Source organism: Episyrphus balteatus, chromosome 1 (assembly GCF_945859705.1).
Source record: "Episyrphus balteatus chromosome 1, idEpiBalt1.1, whole genome shotgun sequence".
In the NCBI taxonomy this organism is placed as follows: domain Eukaryota; kingdom Metazoa; phylum Arthropoda; class Insecta; order Diptera; family Syrphidae; genus Episyrphus; species Episyrphus balteatus.
In genome coordinates, this window is record NC_079134.1 from 89783706 (window position 1) to 89809712 (window position 26007).

Genomic DNA, 26007 nt, shown 5'->3' on the forward strand with positions numbered 1-26007 from the left:
ACCCAAAACTTCAAATTTATCGGTATCATTAAATAAGTATTAATTTGAGATCAAAATCTGTACGATTAGCAATGATAGTCACATTTCCTTTGTCACTTGAATACACAAAAATGTTAGCATTATCTTTTAGAAACTTTGGTGTAATTTTTGCTGCTCTAGTCAAAAATTTTGTGATTCTGTTTGGTTTTTGATTTGACTTAATATGTCTTGTGATAAGATATGTTTATTGAGCTCTCATAACTTTTTTAATTGGTTCTGCGGCGAATCGTGAAATTATATACTCTAGATCAGCAATTAGATCTAAAGTTGGAACTGTCTGAACTGGAAGAGCAAATTTAAGGCCAAGTCCAAGTAAAATAAGCATTTCACGAGGAATAACAACATCAGACAGATTTTCAATAAAAGTGTCATTATATTTAATATCTTCTAATGATTGTTGTTCATTCTTAAGATTTTTGAATTTTTTATTAAGTCTTTTATTATTTATCTGGAGAAGTCTATGAAAATGATCATTCTCATAAAATGTAGAGTTTGGATAAACTAATAACCGAGAAGAAAAGTCATAATTTAGAGTTGGAAATTTAGAAAGTTCTTTTTTCAACGAATTAATTTTGAAACAACAATCTGCAATTTCAGCATTCAAAATTTGTTTGTTAAATTCTATATTCGCTTTTTCTAAAATTTTTCTTGCCGCATCACAATTGGAAATTGCTAAATTAAGTGAAGTATTTTTTTTTTCTTATGAAATTGGGTGTAAGATTCCAACGTCTGCATTTCAGTAGAAATACAAAAAATTGAACTAGTCGCTTGGGAAAAAATTATTTCTATGGTTGGTGTCGTTAATGCTGTATACAAAATATAACACTTGATCAATTTATGGTTGGTGTAGTAATGCTGTATACAACATATAACACTTGATCAATTTCAATTCAATTTAGTTTATTGAACTTGATATTTACAATTGACTTAAAATTAACTTATTTCTAAGATACATTAGGTGTGTTTTTATTACCACCGGTCTTAACGGGACAAAAAAACGCAGTCGGGGCTAAGCAATTTACATGTTAAATGCAACAACACTTTAGCCCCTTGGGCTTAGTTGTTTAGCCCGGAGAATTCTCTGGGCGTAACTTTTTCAACAGATTTAAATCTGTGCTACCAAATTAACTTGTTCGTTAATTGTTTAGAATTTGTTTAAAAACATCAAAAGTGATGTTTGGAATGACAATTATTATTTTAAATATTTATTTAATAGTAAGTTAAACTTTTTTTTCAAAAACACACAAGAAAACCCAAAAGCGAAAAATATGACAACTCTATATTTTTCTGTCAGCTGATTTCGGAACATTTAATATGCATTGCTGCCAATTTTTCTCGGTAAGCCCCGAGGCGTTTTTTTTATCCAGTTAAGACCGGTGGTAATAAAAAACACAACTATTGATTGATATAATTTTGCTGGCACAGAGAGGGCCTAGCCTTATACAATGACTAGGTTATAAAATATAAATAAATATTATACATGGTGTTAACTGCTTCTTCGTTGTCCATTGAAATTATGTGCTCATCCAGTATATCCAAAGTGCAAAGGTACCTTGGTTCCGGATGTCGTTGTTGGGCTGTCATTCTTCTCACCAGCTTATTGGGATGATTGGCGATATTTCCTAAAAGTATCTTCGCCGATTGCAGTAGATACTTGTCCAGTGGTATGATTTTTGCTTCCTCGTAGAGTCGCTTGTTGCTATAATATTTCTGCCGCTGTCGGTCGAAGATAAGTCCGGTGCACATCCTCAGTATTTTTCTCTCGAACATTTGTAGTTCCTTCATGGCTGTCTTGGAGATGGTGTACCATACCGGAAAGCTATAGGCAATGACTGGTCGCAGAAGCGATTTCCGATCCTCCACTTGCACAAAAAAGTTTCTGGAAGAGAGAAAAGAAAAAATAATTTTAATAAGTGCCAAAGGAAAGCTTAATAAATGAAGTTTATGGATAAGAGCATCTATCCATACGCTGTCAAATGCTTTCTCGACATCAAGAAAGCATGCGACGGTAACTTCATTGTTGTTTAAAGCTGAGGTGATGTCTTGGTGGAACTTCATGAGCGGATGTAGTGTGGAGTGCTTCTCCCGAAAGCCGAACTGCATGTCTGGGATGATGTTATTATCGCTGCAGAACTTCTTCAGCTTCCTGAGTGTCAGCTCTTCCAAGAGCTTACTAAGATTGTTGAGAAGCGAGATTGGCCTGTAATTGGAGATGATGTTCCTAGCACCTTTCTTAGGAATCGCCACAATTCTTGCAGTTTTCCATTTCTGTGGGAAGTAGCAGTTGTTTATGCAGTTGTTGAGGATGATATCTAAGAAGATTATCACTATTTGCGGGAGCCTATTTATGATGAAGTTGGAGATTCCATCCGGTCCAGCTGATTTTTTCGGTTTGGATAGGTTAATTATTTCGGCAATCTCTTCTGGGGTACTCAGGTTTGGGCTGCCAGTTGGTTCACTTGCAGGATTGGAGTCGCTGAATGTTGCTTTATTGTTATTAGGTAATAAGGTCCTTTGGATGGATGCTTCGACGTCATCTAAGAAGACCGGGACTACGGAAGGGTTCGGTGTGAAGTTACTTTCGAAATGGGCTGCAAATGCTTCTGCTTTTTCCTCCGATGTCGTTGCTTCTCCATTGTTGGTATTTATGAAATTCTGGCATTGGTGACTTCTGACCGACGATTCGATTGATGTTCTTGAAGGCATCAGGTCCGGGCTTTATTGACTGTAGTCTCTTCTGGAATTGTGTGTTGTTGAAGTGCTGAATGGAGTTTCGCAGCATGATATTGGTGCATTGTAGTTCACTCCACAGCGTTCGGTAGTTTGGATTTGATGTGTTCAGTTCCCACTGGTGAATCCTTTGGAGGCGTTTCCTTAACAGTTGTCTATGTACGTACAGGTTTTGCACGTGTTCAGGAAGATGTTGGTAGCGGTCTTTTGATGTCTTCGGTTGCTTTTGACTGTCCAGTGCACTCGTGATTGCTATTTCCAGGAAGTCAATAGCAGCATCAATTTCAGTATTCTCCAAATTCCTGTTTTGTGGAGGCATTGTCACGGTTTGTTCGATGTCCCTCTGCAGCCTGTCTGCATCTAGACGTCTGTAGTTAATGAAGTGTGCTACTGGTTGTTCTATAACGTAAATGGGATGGTGAAGCTTGATTATTAGCTGAACTGCTTCATGATCCGAGTCGCTGGGTACTGTTGAACAGGTGAAGATGCTGAAGTCTGGTTCTATATGAATGAGATTTGAAGTTGCGAGGAAAAAATCCAGGGTTGATGGTGTTCTCGGGTAGGTTGGTTTCGGTTGGGAAACTGAAACTAGGGAGTGTCGAGAACTGTTGATATCTAGCCAGTCGGCTATCGCTTTGCCTCCAGCGCTAACAGTTGTATCCATCCAGAGTTGATGTCTAGAGTTAAAATCACCGCCGATGAGTCCATAGGTGCTTTTTGAGAGGATGCCGTTGAGGGTTTGCAGATCTTTATGGATGCCTCTGGCGTTGGAACTGCACTTGAAGTAAACGCTGATAATCGTCAATGATTCATCTCTCCCTGTTTTTAAGTTGATAGCTGTGGCTTCACTGGTGAGGAGTCCTGTGATGATGGTTTAACTGGTGCTTAGATTCTTCTTAACAAATATTGCGCTGCCTCTGCGGTTCTCCGTTTTATCCTGCCGATATGTGTTGTATCCCCGGATATCGATGTTGTTCTTCCTTGTCACGTTGGTTTCGCTGATGAGGGCGATGTCTGGATTGTTGTTCTTCATGAACAAGTTAAATGATGTCCTCTTTTTCAGGCTGTACAATGAATTGTACGTCAGTATGCGGAGCTTCTTTAATGGCATAAGGTAAATATGAAGGTGGTAAGGCCGCGGACTTATCTCTCTCACTTAGTTGCCGATAATTGGGTGGAACGGCACTCCGGGCTTTCTGCATCACTGTGAGGAGATTATCCCCGAAGAGGCGCTCTACTTCGTTGTTGAGGTTCATCTATGGTGGTGTTGAGGTTGGGCTTGGTCTTGTGGGCTTTGCTGGTCCTGTCTTCACTGGTATGGTTTTAGCTGGGGTCCTTGCTTGCTGTTGTTGTGGCTTCTGCTGGATCTGGTTCTTTGTGTCTGATGCCTTTGGTGCTGCTGTTGCTTCCGCCTTTTTAAATCCTCGTCCATTTACGGCTACTGCTGCATAGCTAATGGCTGGCCGGGTCAGCGCACAGGCTGATTTAGCAGCAAACTCTAGCTGAGCCTTTTTATGCTGTTTCTCTCTGTGAGTTTAGCCTTTAGTGTTGGGCATCCCTTAAAGCTGGCTGGATGTCCTTCCTTTTGGCAATTGGCGCACCAGAAGTCCAATCCGGGGTTCTCTTTCCTTTTGCACTGGCTTGGCTCATGTTCCTCCTTGCATTTGACGCACACGTACTGGCACCCGCAGTTTGTTGCAGTGTGACCAAAGCGTTGGCAGTTGCGGCACTGCACGATGTCGTTCGACCTTAACCGCTCCCAATAAACCCTGTGGTTCATTATCAGGGTCTTGGAGAAGACTTCAGCGATGTCACAGTTCTTGTTGAGTTCGACAACAAAGTTATTATACTGCTTTGCTTGCGCCCTTTTCAATTTAATTTCCTCAATCCTCAGTTCGTCCTCCACTTCGATGGCTGCCAGAGTGAAATGGAGTCCTTTCAGCAGTAGCAGGTCTTTCCGGTCTTCTCGGGGCTTAAATGTGTTAAATTGAATCTTCCTAGCCTTTAGACTTCCTCAAGTGGACTTCAGGCGGAGCTGAGTCCAACTTCGACTACGAAACGGGTCCGAAGGCGGCTCAAATTAGTATGGAAATTATAATCACCGCGGAGCCGATTTTATATGTATTGGTTTTTTTCACCACGATTTCTCCTTCGACTTTGTGTTCATAGACAAAAATTTACAAGTGTGTGAGTGCAACCCCGTTTTCCTCGGTCGGTAGAAAAAAGAATATTTCAAAAACGTAATATGATAGAATTTTTCTGACTTTGGATTCGAGTTCAACACACCAAAAACCCTACGAATAGTATATTTTGGTTTATATAACAAAAAAAAAAAAACAATTTTGCTCGCCAGTGTCTTCTTCAATAAATGTTAATTTCATAAATTATGCAAAAAAAATGTTATAGGTTGTTCAATTTATTAATTTGTAACTTTTTTTTTTTCCTGCCATAAACACACAAAAAAAATATTAAAACTCCAAGAACTTAGCTACAAGTATTTATGATGAACTTTGTATGGGCTCGACACACTGTGCCCTGGTTATGAAATAGCTATTATATTATGGAAAATTATATGATTTTTCAGGTTTTAAAAGTTTTCATTAAAAAAATGTGTAAGTAAACAAAAATTTTTTTTCATGCCCTCATTATATTTACAACTAAAAACGACTTCTTGCTAATTTGCCCATGAATCATTTCCTAAAGTATAGTCATAACAATAAAGAAACCCCTTCTTATGGTTTAAAAGCTCGTTTCCACCTTTTTGCCTTATAATTTTCTGTTTTTCATCAGAGGTTTAGGGGGGGGGGGGGGGGGGGTGGGTCATGATGTGTGAAAATAAAAATTCGCGCAAATTTTTATTTTCACAGAATTGATTCTCCCGTGGGCAAAATTTTTTCCGCTTCGCGTTTGGCTTGTGCAATTTAAATACATTCTCATGTGAGCAAATTTTTTTCCGCTTCGCGTTCACCGAGTTATAACATAAACATCTTTGGTGTGCGGTATTATCATACAATTGCCAAAACGGGATTTTTTCATTTAATGTTTTCAATGTTTATTCAAATGTTTTAAAAAGCTTTTGAATAATTGTATATTTATAAATGTTTACGATTGAAGTAAAACCAATTTTTGAAAGTTGGTCCTATTTCACTTGGACTAATTTCATGACACCAATTGAACATTTAATGAAGAAACTTTCGAAAATTGACTATTGTTCCAGTTTTGAATACTTATTATAGTAATTTTCTAAAATTCACTCGAATTTAAAATATATTTGATCACTTTTTTTTATAAATGTTTTGGAGAGATATTGCGAAAAAAAATAAGAGTGAGACAACTCAGTCGCATAATGAATTTTTGCCTTATAGTCCAGTAATTTTAGGTTTCATCTGCGGAAAAATTCCTACTGGGCTCGATTTTGGTATAGAGCTTCGTTACGGCGTTGTTATGAAGATGTGAAAAATCGACATTGATATCGCGTCCGCGTTAGAAGTTATAGAGGTCAAAAGGTCACGAAAATCAGTTTTTCGCGTATACCTCGCGACCTGTTGCTGGGAGGTCAATAGGGGTCTGTAGAAAAATTGTTCGTCATAAAATTATCTACAAATATTGCCTTATGCATTTTTCTGTGAAATCAACCGTTTTCGGAATAGAGCCATTTCAAGCGTAGGCATAATACATGATACGTAATAATAGGTTTGTTTTATTTAAGAGAGAATAATTTTGTATTTGAATACTGAAAAACAAACAATATTAAACAATACCTCGAAATCATGTATCATATTACTAAAAATGTTTCATTGCCTATACTATGATATGCAACAATTCGAGTGCAACACAGCAAAAGTCTTGTATCTACCCTTCCGGATGGAATACAATTATTTATTTATTTAATATGTTAAATGCTAACATTAGAAATAAGCTTAAATACTAACAATGGAATCATTAAACTTAAACTCAATATATGAGTAATAATTGTCAATTAATCACAATAAAATATACATACAGTGGCGGTCAAAAAAATAGCAGTGCATCGAAAAATATTTCAAATAAAATATAAAACATATAAAGAGTTTCGATGTTGGATTTATTTTTTAGTAAAACTATTTTAGATACATTCTAGATTAATTTTTAGTATAAATGAAATTTAATTTATTGCTAATAGCTAAGCAATAACCCAAAAACAAAATAAACCTAAAAATTAAGCGGTCAAAATAATAGCAGTGATTTTCTTTTTCTAGTAAATTTAAATAAAACAAAGGCACAAAAAGTTCAAATAAACGGTATTTTACTTGGCAAAAGCTAGCATTTGCTCCCTTGACCTTTATTTTTAATTAAAGCTTGGCAAAAACCTTTAATGGGGCCGACAAGTCGCTGAGATCTGGGAGGTGTTTTAGCTCACCAAACCTGGTCAACAACGGTCCATAACTGCCGTTATGTTTGGGTTTTGCTTTATAAACTTCTTCTTTTATATCCTCGCAATGATTATAGAAAAGATCGAGGTTCAAAGACTAAGCAGTCCACTCCATAAGCTAAATCTTAATGTTTTGAAACCATTGTTTGGCTGCTCTCCTGAAGTATTTTGGGTTATTATCTTGTTGGAAGACCCATTTAAGCGGTATTTTGAAGTCAACGTATAGCAGCATACTGTTTTACAAGATATCCAGGTACTACTGCTGGTTTATTTTAGTTTTAATCTAATATAATAGACCAAGTCCGTAGTAGGACAAGTTTCTCCAAATTCTTATACTGGACCCTGGAATATTCTCTGGACTGATGAGAGCAAATTGATTCCGCATGGTGGCAAAGGGTCTCGGTAGTACTACCAAACACGAAATATAACCCTAGGTATAGCAGAAAAACTATTAAACACGGAGGATCCAGTACAATGGTTTGGACTTGGTCTATTATATTAGATTAAAACTAAAATAAACCAGCAGTAGTACCTGGATTTCTTGTAAAACAGTATGCTGCTATACGTTGACTTCAAAATACCGCTTAAATGGGTCTTCCAACAAGATAATAACCCAAAATACTTCAGGAGAGCAGCCAAACAATCACTGCTATTATTTTGACCGCTTAATTTTTAGGTTTATTTTGTTTTTGGGTTATTGCTTAGCTATTAGCAATAAATTAAATTTCATTTATACTAAAAATTAATCTAGAATGTATCTAAAATAGTTTTACTAAAAAATAAATCCAACATCGAAACTCTTTTTATGTTTTATGTTTTACTTAAAATATTATTCGATGCACTGCTATTTTTTTGACCGCAGCTGTATATTAACATTGAAACTAAATGTACTAATATAAATAACAACAGAAAAAAACAACATTCTGGTAAATTAATTAAATTGATTAAAGAAGCTATTTTTGAATTTATGGGATTTAACATTATCATTAATAGAATCGATTATATGAAAGTTTTTGTTAAAAATATTAATTAGTTGATTCATAGAGCTATTGACGCCATAGTTAGATCTACTAAAAACTACACAAATTGGTAACCTATTTCTTAAACCAGCACGCCCAACATTAAAATTCAGTCGATCCAACACTGAAGAAGATATTGAGCCTCTTTTTATCCCAATTAAAAAAACTGTCTACCTCGAATATTTCTTCTTGGAACATACATAAATATTTAAAAGACTAAGTAAATCGGGGCATTTAATATCGTAAGACAATATATCATAAATAAACATAACTCAGAGTACTGCGGGGTTACAGGTAAATTCCAATTTAATTGTCTAATTATAAACCTAGTAAACGATTTTTGAACTTTTTCTATTCGATTTTTTTAAACTATATAATAGACTGGGCCAAAAAAATAAAATATTTTTTTTTTGAAAGTTACTTCGAAAATCTTGTTCAGGATGATGAAAAAAAAATTTGGTGAAAATTTGAGCCGTTAAAAAAAATTTTAAGAGGTCTATCATCGGTGTTTTTTATTTTTATACATGATATGATGTTTTACAACAGAACTGCTAGACGATCAAAGTAAAAAAAATTTCTGTTCATTTTTTCTTATATAAAATTAAATTTCCTACAAAAAAGATCAAATTGAAAATTTTCGTCAGACGAACCGTATTCGAGTAATTAAGCTTTTTAAATCGAAGTGTTTTTTCAATTAGACTGTTTTACTTTGGAATTTTGTGATGAGCAAATAAGTGAATAGAAAAATAAAACCACGACAGATTCATATAGGAAATTTAATTCTCTACAAATAATGTCTTATAGTAATTTTCCCTAAATTGAGTTCTGAGGAAGTTATTCACGATTTAAATCAGAAAAAAATTAAAAAATCAATTTTCAATTTCAAAATTTTCTAATTCACTGAAAATTCAATATTTTCAAATTAGCAAGATGTTTTCTTGTAGGGACTTAAACGTTCTATAAAAAGTTCCTTGGCAGCAAATTAATTGCTTTAACCGTTTAGAAGATAATCGTATTCAAATCGCAATGCATACTTGTCATAAGAAAACTATTGAAATCAGTGGGCATTGGTTTTGATACGAATATCTTTTTAACGGTTAAAGCAATTAATTTGCTGCCAAGGAACTTTTTATAGAACGTTTAAGTCCCTACAAGAAAACATCTTGCTAATTTGAAAATATTGAATTTTCAGTGAATTAGAAAATTTTGAAATTGAAAAATGATTTTTTAATTTTTTTCTGATTTAAATCGTGAATAACTTCCTCAGAACTCAATTTAGGGAAAATTACTATAAAACCTTTTTTGTAGAGAATTAAATTTCCTATAAGAATCTGTCGTGGTTTTATTTTTCTATTCACTTATTTGCTCATCACAAAATTCCAAAGTGAAACAGTCAAATTGAAAAAACACTTCGATTTAAAAAGCTTAATTACTCGAATACGGTTCGTCTGACGAAAATTTTCAATTAGATCTTTTTTGTAGGAAATTTAATTTTATATAAGAAAAAATGAACAGAATTTTTTTTTACTTTGATCGTCTAGCAGTTCTGTTGTAAAACATCATATCATGTATAAAAATAAAAAACACCGATGATAGACCTCTTAAAATTTTTTTTAACGGCTCAAATTTTCACCAAATTTTTTTTTCATCATCCTGAACAAGATTTTCGAAGTAACTTTCAAAAAAAAAATATTTTATTTTTTTGGCCCAGTCTACTATATAATGTGGATCCCAAACAACCGAAGCATATTCCAAATGGGGACGGACAAGTGAAGTATAGACTGCTTTAATTGCATACGGATTAGAAAATTCTGAGCAATTTCTTTTCAGAAAACATAGCATTGAGTTTGCTTTTGCAACAATAAAATCGATATGCAAAGAGAAATTTAACTTTTCATCAAACACTATCCCGAGATCTTTGACTTCCGATAGTCTATCTAAAGTTTTATCTAAAATTTTAAATTCATAAAAAATAATAATTCGAGATCTCCATGTTGACATGGAGAAATATATTCTTTAATATTAAAATAAATTTTCTGCTTAACAATTAGCTCTAAAAGCTTTGGTATAGCAGAAAGTTTCGAATGTGCACGATAATTTTCAATTTTGTGTTTTTGACCTGCTTTAAAAATTGGAGTTATAAATATTAACTTATCATGTAAAAAAAAATTTCTGCTGAAAGCGACAAATTAAAAATTATTTGGAGGGGTTCAACTAATAATGAACATTGTTTAATTAAAAAAGATGGAATAAAGACTTGAAATTCCGTTACTTTAATCTTCTGGAGTTATAAAAAGATGTCCCAAATCCACGTTAGAAACATACAGTGGATAGTTATCACCAGGGATAGGATGTTGTGGACCTAAAAACTTAAAAAAAGGCAAAATAAAACTCTAAAAAAGGCATAAAAAGGCATTTATTGAGAGAAAGCATGTTATATAAAAATTAATTGTACTAATTTTGAACAATCATGAGTTTTTTTAAATTTTCAGGTAACAAGCGCCTGCGAATGTCCTTTATTGGGGACTTTTCACGAGTTGATTTTTGCCGTGCGGCGAAGCTTTTCAACTCGTGTGAACGTAAGCTGCAAATCGTGCGACATATCGCGTGGCTAAAATCGACTCGTGAAAAGTTGTCATAAGTGCTTTAAAGGAGCTAAAGATTAAATTAATTAATTAATTAATTAATTAAAGCACTCGACATCACCCACTTCAACATTTTCCGGGAGCTCTTGATTTGTGTTCCCATTTATTACGCAATTTACTTGTTCAACTCTCTCGAGTCCACTATTGCCCAAAAAAACTGATTTGTACTTCTCAACAACATCTTTTGCAACTGCCCCTTTCGCGGCTTCCAAATCTCTCTTAATTTTCAAAATCTGGAGAACTTCTCCAATGGAATATTTTAAATTGAGTAAGTTAGCTTTTGAACCCTGATACGTGTCGGTTGCCGGCCGCGCAATAAAACATAGAAGGCATTAAATGGAAGCAATAGCAGACAAACAAGTTGCATAGGTAGATTTTTTTCACTCGAATTTTGTTTGTGTGTGGATCCTTAATATATAGATATATTGAGAATTTGTTTGTATTTGAGTGTTTTGTGTGTAGGCATTACTTTAAAGACGCTAAAAAGATAAAAAAACATAGAAAAAGGCAAAAAAAGGCAATAACAAGAGAAAAGGCAAAAAAAGGCAAAAACGTAAGAAAAGGCAAAAAAAAAGGCAAAATAAAATACATATATTTGGCACGAGGGGGACGTGAAACGTGTTTGTTTTTAATCTATAGTGTCGTACGATTGAGCAAGAAAAAAAGGCAAATTCCACAACATCCTATCCCTGGTTATCACCATCTGGAACAACCTCAATAGAATGATCCACATATACACCTTCAAAAAATAACGCGAATAAATCACATGTTGTACCTAAATCCGCAGATACTTGATTTTTATATTCCATATTTGTGAAAATACCCGAGTTTTGTTTTTTAGAATTTATAAAAGCCCAAAAGGCTTTTGGATTTGTTGAAATTTGTGATTGAATATTTATCATAAATATATTGTCTATGCAAAAATTTATTTAAAAATTCATATTCACGACGAAACTGACAATAACGACTTCTGTCTAGATCAGATTTTGTTTTTTTTTTAATTTTTGAAAGCTTTATTTTTTACGTTTTTAATATTTTTTAGTCTTCGATTAGCCCAAGGTATTTTGGAATCCAATCTCTTAGCATTTTCTGGAATGAATTTCGAAAAACCATAAAACAAATGATTCAAAAAGTTATCATAAATGTTTTCAAGATTTGTTCCAGAAAGAATTACCGACCAATTTAAAGATAAAAAGTAATCATTAACCATTATTTTAGTCAGACCATCTCGTCAGGCGATCAGCGGGGTTATTAATTTCAGGTATTTTTTTTTCTTGGGTTCATATTCATGATGATCTTTGGAAGTAGGGGGTAAATAATATGATTGTTGTTGTAAAAGGGTTTTAGTAATTGATGAGATAGGTGAATTGATGGAAACGACTACTGTTTCAGAATCAGAGACGTTCATTTTTTCAGGTTCGTTTGAGGATTTTGATGAATTATTTATTGAATTTTGAGTTATGTTAAGTTCATTTTATTTTTCATTTGTGGCAGATATTGTGTTTAGAGTTTGATTTGGGCTATTTGGTATTTGTGATTGAATATTTGTTGATGAAGATGCTTGAGAAAGCAGTGGGTTAGGAGTAGAAGAAGAGATAGTCGTAATAGGTTTGGGGGTTTGTTGGTTAGAAAGGGAAAGCGATGGGTTAGGAAGAGAAGAAGAGATTGTCGTAATAGGTTTGGGGCATAAACAAACTATACCAAGTCTGGAAACTGAGCGGTCTAATGACGTTTGCCTACAAGCTGCGAGGTGTGTTAACGTCATTTACCAAAGTGGTGGCTTTCACATATATTCACAGACAACACTGTACACAAAATGGTTTTTGGGGGTAAGACGTACGAAATTTTCCAGTCTTGGTATAGTTTGTCAATGGTTTAGGGGCTTGTTGGTTAGAAAGAGAACTTTGAGTGGTTGTATATTTTGTTTTTCATGTGAAATGGCATTATCTTTAGAAGCTCTATAACCAGTTATTGCTTTTTCGTTGTAGGGGGTATTGTTTGTATTTGTTTCGGTTGCGTTATTATGATTATATAACTGTCTCGCTTCAGCAATGCTGCACTTATTTCTCGTTTGTATTGTCAAGATGTCTTTGTCTTTGATATATTTGGGGCATTTGATATAGGAGGATGGATGAGGTTATGCATTTGGGGGACAATTAGCGCATCTAACGGAGCATTTTCATGGACTTGAAGATTGCAATTGAAACACCTTTCAATGGTGTGGTGCACCTTTCAATGGTGTGTCCAAGAATCTGGCATTTGCGACACCTCATTGGGTTTGGAATATATTCTTTAACTTTTTTCTTATAAAATTCCAATTCTACCGTTGACGGAGCTTGGTATAAGTCGAAAGTAAAGAGCATGAGGCCCGTTGGGCGTTGTTTTCCATCAATATTTTTTGTGAATTTGAAGACCTGGGTTACCCATGTTCGACATTTCGGTAATAATTTGACTTTCTGGAGTATTGATAAGGAAAGGTGCAAACACGATTCCTATGCTAGAGTTTAGACGGTCATGGTATTTCACAGAGATTAGACATTCATCAGATAATTTAGAAAGTCTTAAGAATTTTTCTTCTACTTTTTTGTTTTTTTGTAAGAATAAGTAAGTTCCCATTTGGGTAATGCTTTCATATTCTTTACTAACATCATCTATGGCTTTATTCAAAAAGAATACGAAAACACTTCTTAGTTCCTATCTTTCCAGTCGGGAACAAGCGGTTTATGCAAACAACCTACTGTCCAACTTTATAGCCGTGCCTACAGGAGTACCTCAAGGCTCTATTTTGGGGCCTTTGCTTTTTTCCTCATATATCAATGAACTTCCATCCGTCATTAACAACTCAAATATTCAACTATGCAGATGATGCTCAACTTCAAATTAGCTGCCGTCTCGGTCTTGTTGAAGATTGGGTAAGTCGCATTAATGCTGATCTTGAAAACATAGCTAATTGGGCAAAGAAAAATCTCCTCGCTATTAATTCAGCTAAATCTAAGTGTATTGTCATCTCTAAGAAAAGTACCTCAACATCTTATTTTCCCACGATCATCCTTAACAAAGACCCCATCCACAGCTAAGAACTTAGATATGGCTTTTAACAAAACCCTAACTTGGAGTAACCACATCAGTGTAGCAGTAGGGAAAGTATATGGTGTATTACGTTCCTTATGGGTGTCACAGTATTTTACTCAAATAAAAACCAAAATTGTGTTGGTCAAATCACTAATATTTCCTATTCTTACATATGGATGTGAGGTATACGGCAAATGCGATGCAATATGCAAAAGAAAACTAAATGTTGCGTACAATAATGCAATAAGATACGTTTTTGGAATCCGGCGATTTGATAGAGTATCTAATTTCTCCAACAAAATTTCAACGCTCACCTTCTATAAGCTTTTGCAATTTAGATCATTTACAATGCTATATGAAATTGTACAAAATCATCAACCTCCGAATCTGTTCAGCAAAATAACTTTCTGTGCTTCCACTAGAACAGCGCAGATCCTTGAGCAGCGTTATTCATGTTTGACGTCTGAACGTCAGTTCTTCGTTTACGCCGTTCGGCTTTGGAACTCTCTACCACGACATTTTAGGAACATTGGAGATAGGAAGGGATTTCAAAAGAAACTAAAGGCATATTCAGCCCTATCGGCAATAAAGTTTCCCTGGAAAAATTTCTCTTGTTCGAAAAATCGGTATCGGCAATAATTTTTCAATAGAAAAACTTCCTAGGAAAAATTTCTCCTAAAAAAATACCTATCGGCAATGAAGTTTCTCCCCCGGAGTATTTCCGTCTTTGTTTTTATAGGGAACAGATTTGTTGATGGAAAAATGCAAGTTTCAAAATATTCTGTAAGAAATATTTAATTATGTATTTATTTCTTGAGGGCAAGTGCAATCAACAAAAAACAAATTGTATTTATGCCTTTGCACACCTAAATAATAATAATTATAAGGTAAAACAATCCTAGAGCGACAAAATGGAAATTTTGGTGATTTTTTAGAGAAAAATTTGGATATTGCCTCTGGGTATTGCAGGAAGAGCATGCAGGATTTATTTATTGATTTATTTAAAAAAAAAAACGTTAAGAAAATAAACTTACGTTGTTTCGGTAAAATCAAATAAATTGCATTTGCTTTTTAAAAGCCTCCGCCTATTATATTGTTTTGCCTTTCGACACGTTCTTTCACATCAGCTAATTAAAATATTGAATTGTGCAATATTTGTATTGTTTTTTGTTTACTTTGTGCACCAAATACATTAAATATTAGAGTTGTCAAAATTTTCGAAGATATATGTACATATGTTCGAAGGTTTTTTTGTTTTGTTAAGTTGGTTGTACTTCTTTCCCGAAAACAAATTCCGATGGAGATTCCCGATAAGGAGAAAGATTCCCGGGAGAGAAAATCTATTCCCAGGGAAATTTCTCACACGAGATTGCCGATAGGGCTGATTATTTAATAAATTAAATAAAATTTTTTTTAAGTTAATTGGTACAAATGTATATTTTACTCTAATTTTGAATTCTTTGCACTAGTTTATAAGATTTTTGTATCTTAATGTGTAATATTCTATATACCTATAAATAAATAACGGCAAAAATAACACTTGATAGGGGTTTCTTTTCATCAATTGATGAAATAACTATAAACTTCGGATTTTTGAGATTGGTAGGGGTAGGAAGTTGAGGGAATTCTTCGAATCTACCGAAAATTCTCGGTCGTTTGGGTGTCGGAGATTTTGAGGACAGAGAAATAAGGGGTTCATCCGGGGATCGGAGAAGGGATCGGAAACTGTTCACAGGTGAAGAATAACCAGACGTAGTACCTATGAAAATTAAAGAAAAAAAAATAAGTTGAAAGAGCAAATAAACTGTTTGAAAGAAAGAGGGAGATAAAGCACTAGAAAAATGAAAAGCCGCAGACTAGAATAAACGATCTTATCGCAACGAATGCTATACGGAGACCTTTAAGTGAGATAGTGGTGAAAAAGTTAAAGTGAAAAATTATTTTCGATTTTTGCGAGTTATTTTGGAGAAAAAGTTTGAGATAAAGAAAATATAGTTGGGGACTAGTATTGTCTGTTAAATTTTGGAGGAAAATATAGATTCGGAGGAGGTCCGAAGATATCATTTTGAGGAAAGAAATTTGTTGAGGACATTGTTGTATACCTACCAGGAGAAAGGATTCTGCTTTGCATAGATAAGTATTTTGTTGGTTTTATATTTTATTTTGAAAATGTTAGTATTTGAAATTTCGTAGTTTGAGTGGCCATAAAGTGGGTTAAATTTGTGACCGATTAGGCCTTCGTTCCGTTGATTGTCTTATCCCCATATTTTGCGGGACTCGCGACCGTTTTAACTCACAGTTATATTTCGAAATCTTTCCCAAAGTGGTTTTGCTTTTTGTCTTTTTGGCACAAAGAAATTGTTAATTTTGCTTTTGGTTTTCTTTTACTTTTTTTACATATCTTCATTTTGCATTTCATTCTTCATTTCAAATAATTTATTTTTGAAAAGAAATAATTAGGAAATAAAATCATTTCTTAACTTTTCAGCTTAGGTTCAGTTTTGGTAAACATCCATATAAAAAGATTCCCGGTTCTTCTTCTGGAAAGAAGCCTTTGAAATCAGAATCCAGAATCAAAAGCACTCACACATTCAAACCTTTAAACGTCAAATTTGTCAAACTTCATTTTTTGTTTTTTTTTTTTATTGTTTTGCAAAATATAAGATTTAATTAAATAAACTTTTGAAAAGTTCCACAAAATGGATATTAATATTAATAAAATGATTATGAATATTCCTACAATCATAAACGGTTTGCTATTTCCCTCTTCATCATCTTCATAGTCGTCAAGTGATGAGGGAGATATCGTAAAATATCGGTGAAATAAAATTACAACACTGGATTCTGATTTCAGAATCAGAAGAGAATTTCTCTTCTTTTCAGAAGAATAACTGTCATCCGACTCCAATAAAACACTTTCAGAAGCATCCAGCATTAATCGTCAGTTGTAAGAACAGAATAATGGGATCTTTAGGCGTAGACTAAGTTGAAAAAAAAAATTATTTTGGGTGTTGAACTTACAGGGGTTGAAAAATCTTATAAGTTTGAAGAACAGAAAGGAACTAAGGCTTTCACGGGTTTTTATTCCAGAAAACGTTGAATAAAAAAAACGATTTTTGAGTTTTTTTTTTTTGTTAACTGTCTGTATCTCCTTCTCGGGCTGAGCTTTTTAACTTTTCAATTGAACTTTTTAATAGGCATTAAGGCCCTTACAGCTAGTTATATGCCTCGGATACATACCAATCGGGTGGGTATTTACCGGATAAATACCCAAACATTTGGTATATACCCAAAATGAGGGTATTTACGATTTGATACGAGTGATGTCAAGAAATTTTTTTTGCATAAAGTCCATTACATGCCCTTTAAAACGTTTTCAATCAATATTTGTTTTTTTTTTTATAAGCTTTTATTAGCTTCACTTGTAACGAACAAACTAACTAGCAATGTAATAAAATTTTAAAAGTCAATTTTGACCGATTCCCGATTATCGTATCAAGCTGAAACTTTGTACATACACTGCCGGTCATCTGAATACGTCCACATTTTAGTTCATCTTATTTTTAGCCTGGCTTGGTATTTATTGCAATGGTACATCTTTTTACATACGTAACGAGAGAACATCTTTATGCGCTTAGCTTAGGAGAAAAAAAATTTTCACACGGTAGCTAGACAAAATCTATTCATAAAAACAAGTATATTTTTTGACTCATCTGAATAGACTCAAAAGCAAAAATGTTAATAAATGATGAGTTGCATGGGTCAGTTGGACTCAAAATTGTGTCTGTCAATAAATCTGATTGTCTATAACCTATAAGGACGAAAACGGCTCGAAAAAAATCATTAGGCGCGGGAAAAATGGCGAGAATAAAAGAAGTCTTTGAATTAGGCCGAAATCAACGATGCATTGGGACAAAAATTAACACAAGTTAAAATTTAGTATGCAGTTATTCGCGCAATATCCAAGGGTATAGAAACAACATTTACAATCGAAGTTGCTTAGCCACAACATTGGCCGATAGATGTGCAATGATCTGAACAGCATGACTTCGCGCTAAAAATTAAGCTGAAAACCGGTATGAAATGCAGTTTAACGACGGCAAAACGGGTTGTCAGAAGTGGTAAACATTTGAGAAGAACAAATCTTCGCAAAAACTACCACTTTACAAACCACGAAAAGAAACTCGCCTCCAATCGGAAATGCCTCTTATGCCCCATAGGGGGCATTTCCAAATGCCCCATACGGAAATTCCCCGCGTGGGGCAGTTGAAATGTGACCCGCAGTATAAAATATAGGCTGTTAAGGATGATGGGGCTAGTATTCTTGTTTGGGGATGTTTTTCTTGGCATGGTGTGGGGCCATTTCATCGAATAGAGGGTATTATGGACCACCTTAAGTACAAGGAAATCCTAAGGGAGACTATTCTACCTTTTACTGAGAAGGAAATGCCATTAAAGTAGACATTTCTACAGGATAACGATCCAAAACATAAGACTAAGTCTGTGAAACAATTGCTATCCGTTCAAAAAATTGGTGTTATGGAATTGCCAAGCCAGTCCCCAGATCTGAATCCTATTGAGGACTTGTAGAGTGACGTGGGAAAAGCGATTAACAGCTCTGATACCTCAAATTTGGACAAACTTTGGCAGGAATTTCGACGAGCTTGGTACTCAGTACCTTTTGAACGATTTCGGAGTCTTGTTACGTCTATTAACCGCTGGTTTTATGCTGTGATAAATAATAAGGGTTACCCAACCAAATACTAGTTATTTTCTTTTAACTGTGTTAAAATGTTTGTTAATTTGTTTTTGTTTTTAGGAAGTGTGCTATTTATTTTGTCCTAAAAAACTTGAGCTGTATTAATGATTTTGTTATTTTTTGTTAAAGAATTCAATGTACTTAATTTCTTTTTTAATAAATCAAATATATTTGTGTTCTTACTTCCTCATTAATAAAACAGCTCTTTTAAGTTGAAAAAGTGCGAAAAACTTTCATTTTAGAAATTTTAGGGTACATGTGCTATTTATTTTGTCGCCACTGTATATAGTACCTACATTTTCCAGATTTCTATATAAAAAGCCTTAAAATGTAAGAAACTTGAAATCTAAGAGAAAATTCGTGCCAGTCGTGCATTTTTTTTTTTAATTTTAGGTGATGCAGGGTGGGATTGCGTGACAGTTCATCGCACTAACTATCACCCCACAGGATACTACAACTACTTACAGTTACCCTGAAAGAAACGAACATCAACATTTCAGGGATAGATGTCTATCACTCTTCCCCGATTAAAACACTCATCAAAATGTTTACGTTCGATCGTATTCGTATGACTTGCTTTGTTAGCATTGTTCGAAAACGGTTGACAGGGCGGTCTGGTCACAGTTATCAGAAAAATAATAAAACAAAATCGTAGCCATTTATTCTGTGCGTTATAGGCATTCGAAAAAAAAAATTAAAAAAAGATCAACCTTAAAAAAGCGTCTTTTAAGTGCCGTTATTTCAAATCTTAGTTTTTTTTTTCAATTTTATTTTTGTTATGAAATATTGAATAAGCCTGGAAATTTTGGCGATAAAATAAGTCCTGTGCTGAAAACGTGGTATCAAATACAGATATCCGTATCTTTACGGACAGCTGTTAATTCTGTCTCTACCAACTCAATAACTGCCTTTAACTGTCATCTTCTCATGAACATTTCAAGAAATTGTAGAGATGACAAACTTGTTAAAAGTGGAACATTGATACCTTTATTACCAAATAAGGTCCACATAGATGTTAGGGTGGGTCAAAATACAAATTTTCGGATTTTCAAAAAAGCTAAGCGATTAAAAAGGCTAAATGGTTGGGTTAGCTTATAAGTAAAATTTCATTTCATTATTTTAAGCCTAAGTTGCTCCGGATTGTGGTTTCATTTTTGAAAAAGTTGATTTTTGCCTAAAAACTACACATGCTTTGCTTAATTTATTATTATCTCATTTCTTATACAAGCTAAGGCTTGTAGGTTAGGTCGGGACAAGAAAAAAATGGTATTGAAGGGGGTTAATATAATTTTCAAAATTTTGAAAACAAAAAAAAATTTAATTTGCGAACTAATTTTTTTTAAAGTTTTATATGTTTAAGAACTATTTAAGTTTTCAAAATTCAATGCACTTATTTGTTTGTAAGCAAAATCAAAAAACCGGATGCAAAAATGTTTTGTGGTTTTTGGGAAATTAAGAAACTACATTTTTCTAAGACTTGTTAACTAATTTATGAAACATTATATCTTTTTTTTATTATTTTTAAGTGGATACCACGTCTCCAAGGTAGAAAATCTTAAGTTTGAATATGTTTCTTTACAATTCTACCAAGTTTTAAGATTCTAGGGTATTCAGAGAATTCTTTTTAATAACACGGTGTTACAAAAATGAGGTTTTAAAATATACGTGGGCGGAGACCTATCAGGTTTTGTAGAGCTAGTCGCACTGAATACGAAACACTATTTGAAAATCCCCTAACACCCCCAAAATCTGAAGTTACGGGCAAAAAACGGTTTTTTGGACCTTCACCCATTGAAAAAATTCTAGCTTCGAGAAATTTTTACCCATTTTCGATTTTTTTACAGTTTCTGATATAAGATAAATATACCTTTTTAACAATGTATAAAACATGTAACTCGGTTAAACCACTTAGAATTAATAAGATGTCAAAGTTCAAAAGTTCAATTTTTTTTGTCATTTGCCCAACTTCGGCATCAATTTAAAGTATATGTTTTCAAAACAACATGCTATTTAAAAAATATATTCTAAAACTATATCTATTTCCCAATTGATCGAGGTATTTTTTATGAAAATCACTTCAAAATTGGCTTAGAAAAGCCATTGGCGATTTCAACCCAGATACAGAAATTCGAACTTTTAGGTATAGAACAAAAATGTTGTTTCGGCACGTAGTAGGATAAGTTGAGCTCAATACAAACATTTTTTTTCTTTAAGAGGGGGGTCTATCTCCCCTCGTTTAGGTGGGAGGGGCATTTTTCTAAAAAAAATTATCAAAATAAAAAAAAATATTAAAAAACAACGGCAAAGTCTTCGACTAACTTCTCTCACGGTCGGTTGATTAAATCTTCACCATGTCTAAAGTTTGCGCTAAGTGCGACCAAAGTATAAAACGATCCAAAGAAGTTAAATACGTACAATGCGAATATTTCTGCGGTCGTTTTTTTTTTCATAAAAATTGTGTCGATATAAGTGACAACGATTTTGGTATAATTGCCGAAAAAAGATTATTCTGGAAATGTAATTCTTGTCAAAGTATTAATCTTTCCCAGTTTATTAACAGTTTTAATGACCTTTCCGAGAGTTTAAATGATCTCAAAAGAGAGTTCTCTTCCTTCAAAGTGTCTCAGTTGAATTCCCCACCTCGCAAATTAGCGAAAAAAATCATGTCTGACTCTTCACCAAGTCAAATCGACAATAGCAATGATTTAAATCGCGAAAATAGTGATATGCCTGGTGTCAATAACAATTTAACTGAAAATTCAGAAATGGAATTTATCTCAATCAATGACCCTTCATTAAATAATAATAATCCCGGACCTTCAAATAAAAATGATTCTAAAACCGCCGAGTTTGTTGTTGTGAGTAAAAAAAAAACCCCCAAAAAAGAAAAGAGAAATGAAAATTATTGGCACCGATACGTCAACAGATTTAAGTGCTATACCAAAAATAAAATGGATTCATCTATCTCGTTTTGCTAACACAACTACTCCCGATGACATTGTTAAATTCATATCTTCAAAAACAAACATTCCTACAGATTCATTTAAATGTTTTATGTTAGTAAAAAAGGATGCAAATGTTTCTGAACTTAAATTCGTTACATTTAAATTGAGTGTGTCACATGAACATTTATCAACAGTCATGGACTCTTCGCTCTGGCCCATTCATGTTCAAGTTAAATATTTTTTAACTCTGGACAGGAAAGAGAAAACGCAAACCATAGAACCCGAGCCTCCGAGTCTCTTACATCAGCCATAATTTGCCAAACACCAACTTCACCATCGTCGGCATCATTATCACCTTCATCACCTTCATTATCTTCGTCATCATCGCTATCTCCCATCACACCATTCTTAAGATCGACTCTTTCTGCTACTTCATACACACCTTCAACACCACCGCTATTATCGTCGCCGCCGCCACCGCCATCACCACCGTCTCAGCCATCACCACCACCGTCACCATCGTCATCGTCATCAACAGAAACTTCCCAATGCAACAATGCATTACTCTTAACTAATGCTTCTGCTTCTCATTTGCCTTCTCATTCTGATTCATATAATTTCCTTGGTTATTATCAAAACATTGGTGGAATGCGCACAAAAATGCAACAATTGCTGCTATCGTCATCATCTGAGCAATTTGATTTCTTTGCTTTTACCGAGACATGGCTAACCAAGAATCACAACAATGCAGAGATGTTTAATAGTCATCAATACTCTGTGTTTCGTAAAGACAGATGTTCTGTATCCACTGGACTAGAAAGAGGAGGAGGGGTGCTGCTTGCTGTGCGCTCTTTATATGCCTGTACCGAATTAGCATTGCCAACATCAAATAATTCATTTTTTGACATTGATCAAATTATTATCAAGGTATCATTAAATTGTAAAAAAGATATTTTTCTAATAGTAAGTTATATTCCGCCAAAGAGCCATATAGATTTGTATAAAGAACATATAAATAACTGTATTTATTATATTTCTAAGCTTAATAATAATCAGCATGTCATTTTAGTAGGTGATTTTAACTTGCCGAATTTAAATTGGGTATTTGACTCTGATGAAGGTTTTCTAGTTCCTTTTAATGTAAATAATGAGTGTGATTCTTTATTTATTGATTCGCTTTTAACTGTTAATTTGATTCAAATGAACAATTGTAAAAATAGTTTAAATAGAACACTCGATTTATTGTTTGCAGATAAAGAAATAATAAATAATTCTATTTTTCCAATATTTCCAAACACTTTACATCACATTGCTTTGATTTTTGAATTTAAAATACTAAATTTTTTCAAACCAAAAATGCCATTTCAATATAGATATAATTTTTCCAAAGCTAATTTCAGTAACATTGCGAGTTATATAAATAATAATCTAGCACTGCCTTCAACTTTTATTCAATCTTGTGAATTATCAAATTTTTACAACAATTTTCTTAGTTCTCTTAAGACGGCTATCGATCTATTCGTTCCTAAAACTAAATTGAAAAATGCTTCTAAGCCTCCTTGGTATAACGGTCGATTAATTAATTTAAATAATAAAAAGAATAAAGCATACAAATGTTTACGAAAGTGTTCTTCTGATGCCAATTTGCGCAGTATTTATGATGAATTAGAAAAGAATTTCAATGTTCTAAATAAATTTTTATATAAAAACTATGTTTACTCTATGGAATCCAAGTTAAGAGTCAATAGTAAATGTTTTTGGAGTTTCATTAAAAATTTAAAAAAATAAAATGGATTCCCTAAAAGTATGCAATATTTAGGTTCGACTTTAACAAGTCTACCATCAATTTGCGATGCCTTTGCTAAGTTTTTTAAGTCAAATTATATCGATTCTAGTAATGTCACAAACACCTCTTTCTGCCAGTCCCTAAATAGTCTAAACATAGGTAATTTAAGTGTTACCATATCGGATGTGGAATTAGCTCTATGTGGTCTAACTGAAGACATTAATTCTGGTCCGGATGAAATTCCACCTATTGTTTTAAAAAAATGTTCCGTCGCTCTATCTAGAGTTTTGTGTTTTGTCTTTAATAGTTCGTTAAAGTATGGTGTATTTTTGCCAGAATGGAAAACGTCCTTCGTTACTCCTATTCACAAATGTGGTCCAAAACAGGAAATCACAAACTACAGACCCATAAGTAAATTGTCCTCAATTCCTAAATTATTTGAGAAAATTGTTTGCGATAAATTGAATTTTATATTGAAAGAAACCATATCCCCGTACCAACACGGCTTTGTATCCGGTAGATCAACTTCCACTAACCTAACCATTTTCACGAATTGTATTCTCAATTCATTAGAAAAGGGTTACCAAGTGGACGTTATCTACACCGATTTTGCAAAGGCGTTTGATAGGGTGCATCATAAAATTTTATTGCAAAAATTAGAGAACATAGGTTTTCATTCCAACATGCTTCAATGGCTGACAGCTTATCTTACAGGACGCAGCCAGATGGTTTCAATTGATTCGATTATCTCTCATCCCTTTTCTGTAACTTCCGGCGTTCCACAAGGGAGTCATTTAGGTCCAATGCTGTTCCTTATTTTTATAAATGACCTTCCTGATGTCCTTACTAACTCAACGTGTCTTATGTTTGCGGACGATTTAAAATTTTTTAGACGTGTAAAAAATTTAACAGACTGTACGCTTCTCCAAAATGATGTTAAAAATCTTATCAACTGGTGCAATATAAACCAATTAGCCCTAAACATATCCAAATGTCAATGTTTTTCGTTTACTCGTCGTTTGTTACCTATCGTTTACGATTACAATATGCATAATCATGTCCTTGAAAGAGTTTCTATTAAAAAAGACCTTGGAGTAATTTTTGATTACAAGCTAAACTTTGTACATCACACAGAATTCATGGTGAACAAAGCTAACTCTATGTTGGGTTTTATTTTTCGTAATTCGTTTGGTCTTAGGGACCCATACACTCTAAAAGCCCTTTATGTTGCGTATGTTAGATCGGTCCTGGAATATTGCTGCGTAGTGTGGAATCCTCATTACAATGTTCATATTACAAGAATAGAAAATGTCCAAAAAAAATTTACAAGATTTGTAGTACACAAACTAGGCTGGAACATTGAAATGCCCTCGTATAACGTTAGATGCCAGCTTATTGGTATACAGACATTAGAAAACCGCCGTAAGATGTTTGCTATAAATTTTGTCAGTGATATTTTATCATATCATATTGATTGTCCTTATTTGTTATCGCTGATAGATCTTTACGCACCTTCTAGAGAACTAAGAATTCGAACCTTATTCCGCGAAAACGTTCATAGAGTAAATTATGCGTTTAATGAACCTATGACTCGCAGTGTTAGGGAGATTAATAATGTGTCAAATAATATAGATTTTAATTTCCATTTGAGTAGAAACTCATTCAAAAACATGTTAAATTTGTATTTTTTAACTAATTAAATAATGTAAATATATAATTTTATTTTTTTTGTGTAGATTTAATATTATAATGATTCTATGTATAATTTTAAAAATTTCGTTAGTCTATTTGAGATTGTAAACTCTAATTGATATTAAAAAAAAAAAAAATAAAAAAAAAAAAAAATGATACTATTTCCAAAAGGTAAAATTGTGCATTTGATTCTAATTTTTAAATCAATATAATATTACCAATAGTTTTTGAAATAATCGATTTCAAAGTTAAAAATAGGGGAAAAATAAATAAATGACTTAGACAGAAAACTGCCCCAATTAATTCCTTATCGAACAGTGAAAACTATATGTTTCTATGTCTTCTAGTTTTTGAGAAAATTGAAAAATAAAAACAAATAAAAACAAAAAATATTTTGGAAAAAGAAAAATCTGATAAAATAATTTTTCAATTTTCCCACGGTTCGATAAGGAATCAATTGAGGCAGTTTTCTGTGTGAGTAATTTTTTTTACTAAAATTCGCAGTCTGGCCAAAAATAGTATAAAATGAGTTTAAAAAAATTTTTTTCCCCTATTTTTAACTTTGAAATCGATTATTTCAAAAACTATTGGTAATATTATATTGATTTAAAAATTAGAATCAAATGCAAAATTTTGCCTTTTGGAAATGGTATCATTTATTACTGTAAATGTTGCCGTTGTTTTTTAATAATTTTTTTTTATTTTGATAATTTTTTTTTAGAAAAATGCCCCTCCCACCTAAACGGGGGGAGATAGACCCCCCTCCTAAAGAAAAAAAATGTTTGTATTGAGCTCCTCTACAAAAACCATTCATCAAATCCTGGCGTCCAACTTATCCTACTACGTGCCGAAACAACATTTTTGTTCTATACCTAAAAGTTCGAATTTCTGTATCTGGGTTGAAATCGC

General features: G+C 33.4%; 1 protein-coding gene and 1 long non-coding RNA gene across 3 annotated transcripts in view; both read right to left on the bottom strand.

Moving 5' to 3' along the window:
* LOC129907281 (protein MON2 homolog) overlaps positions 1–26007 on the bottom strand; it is a 255003-nt gene that overhangs the window by 144618 nt on the left and 84378 nt on the right. The gene's annotated exons all lie outside the window — the stretch shown is intronic.
* LOC129907545 (uncharacterized) lies at positions 17030–25193 on the bottom strand. Its single transcript, XR_008771074.1, has 2 exons — positions 24944–25193; positions 17030–24885 (listed from the first exon to the last, which is right to left on the bottom strand). It is a non-coding gene; the product is annotated as an uncharacterized LOC129907545 (long non-coding RNA).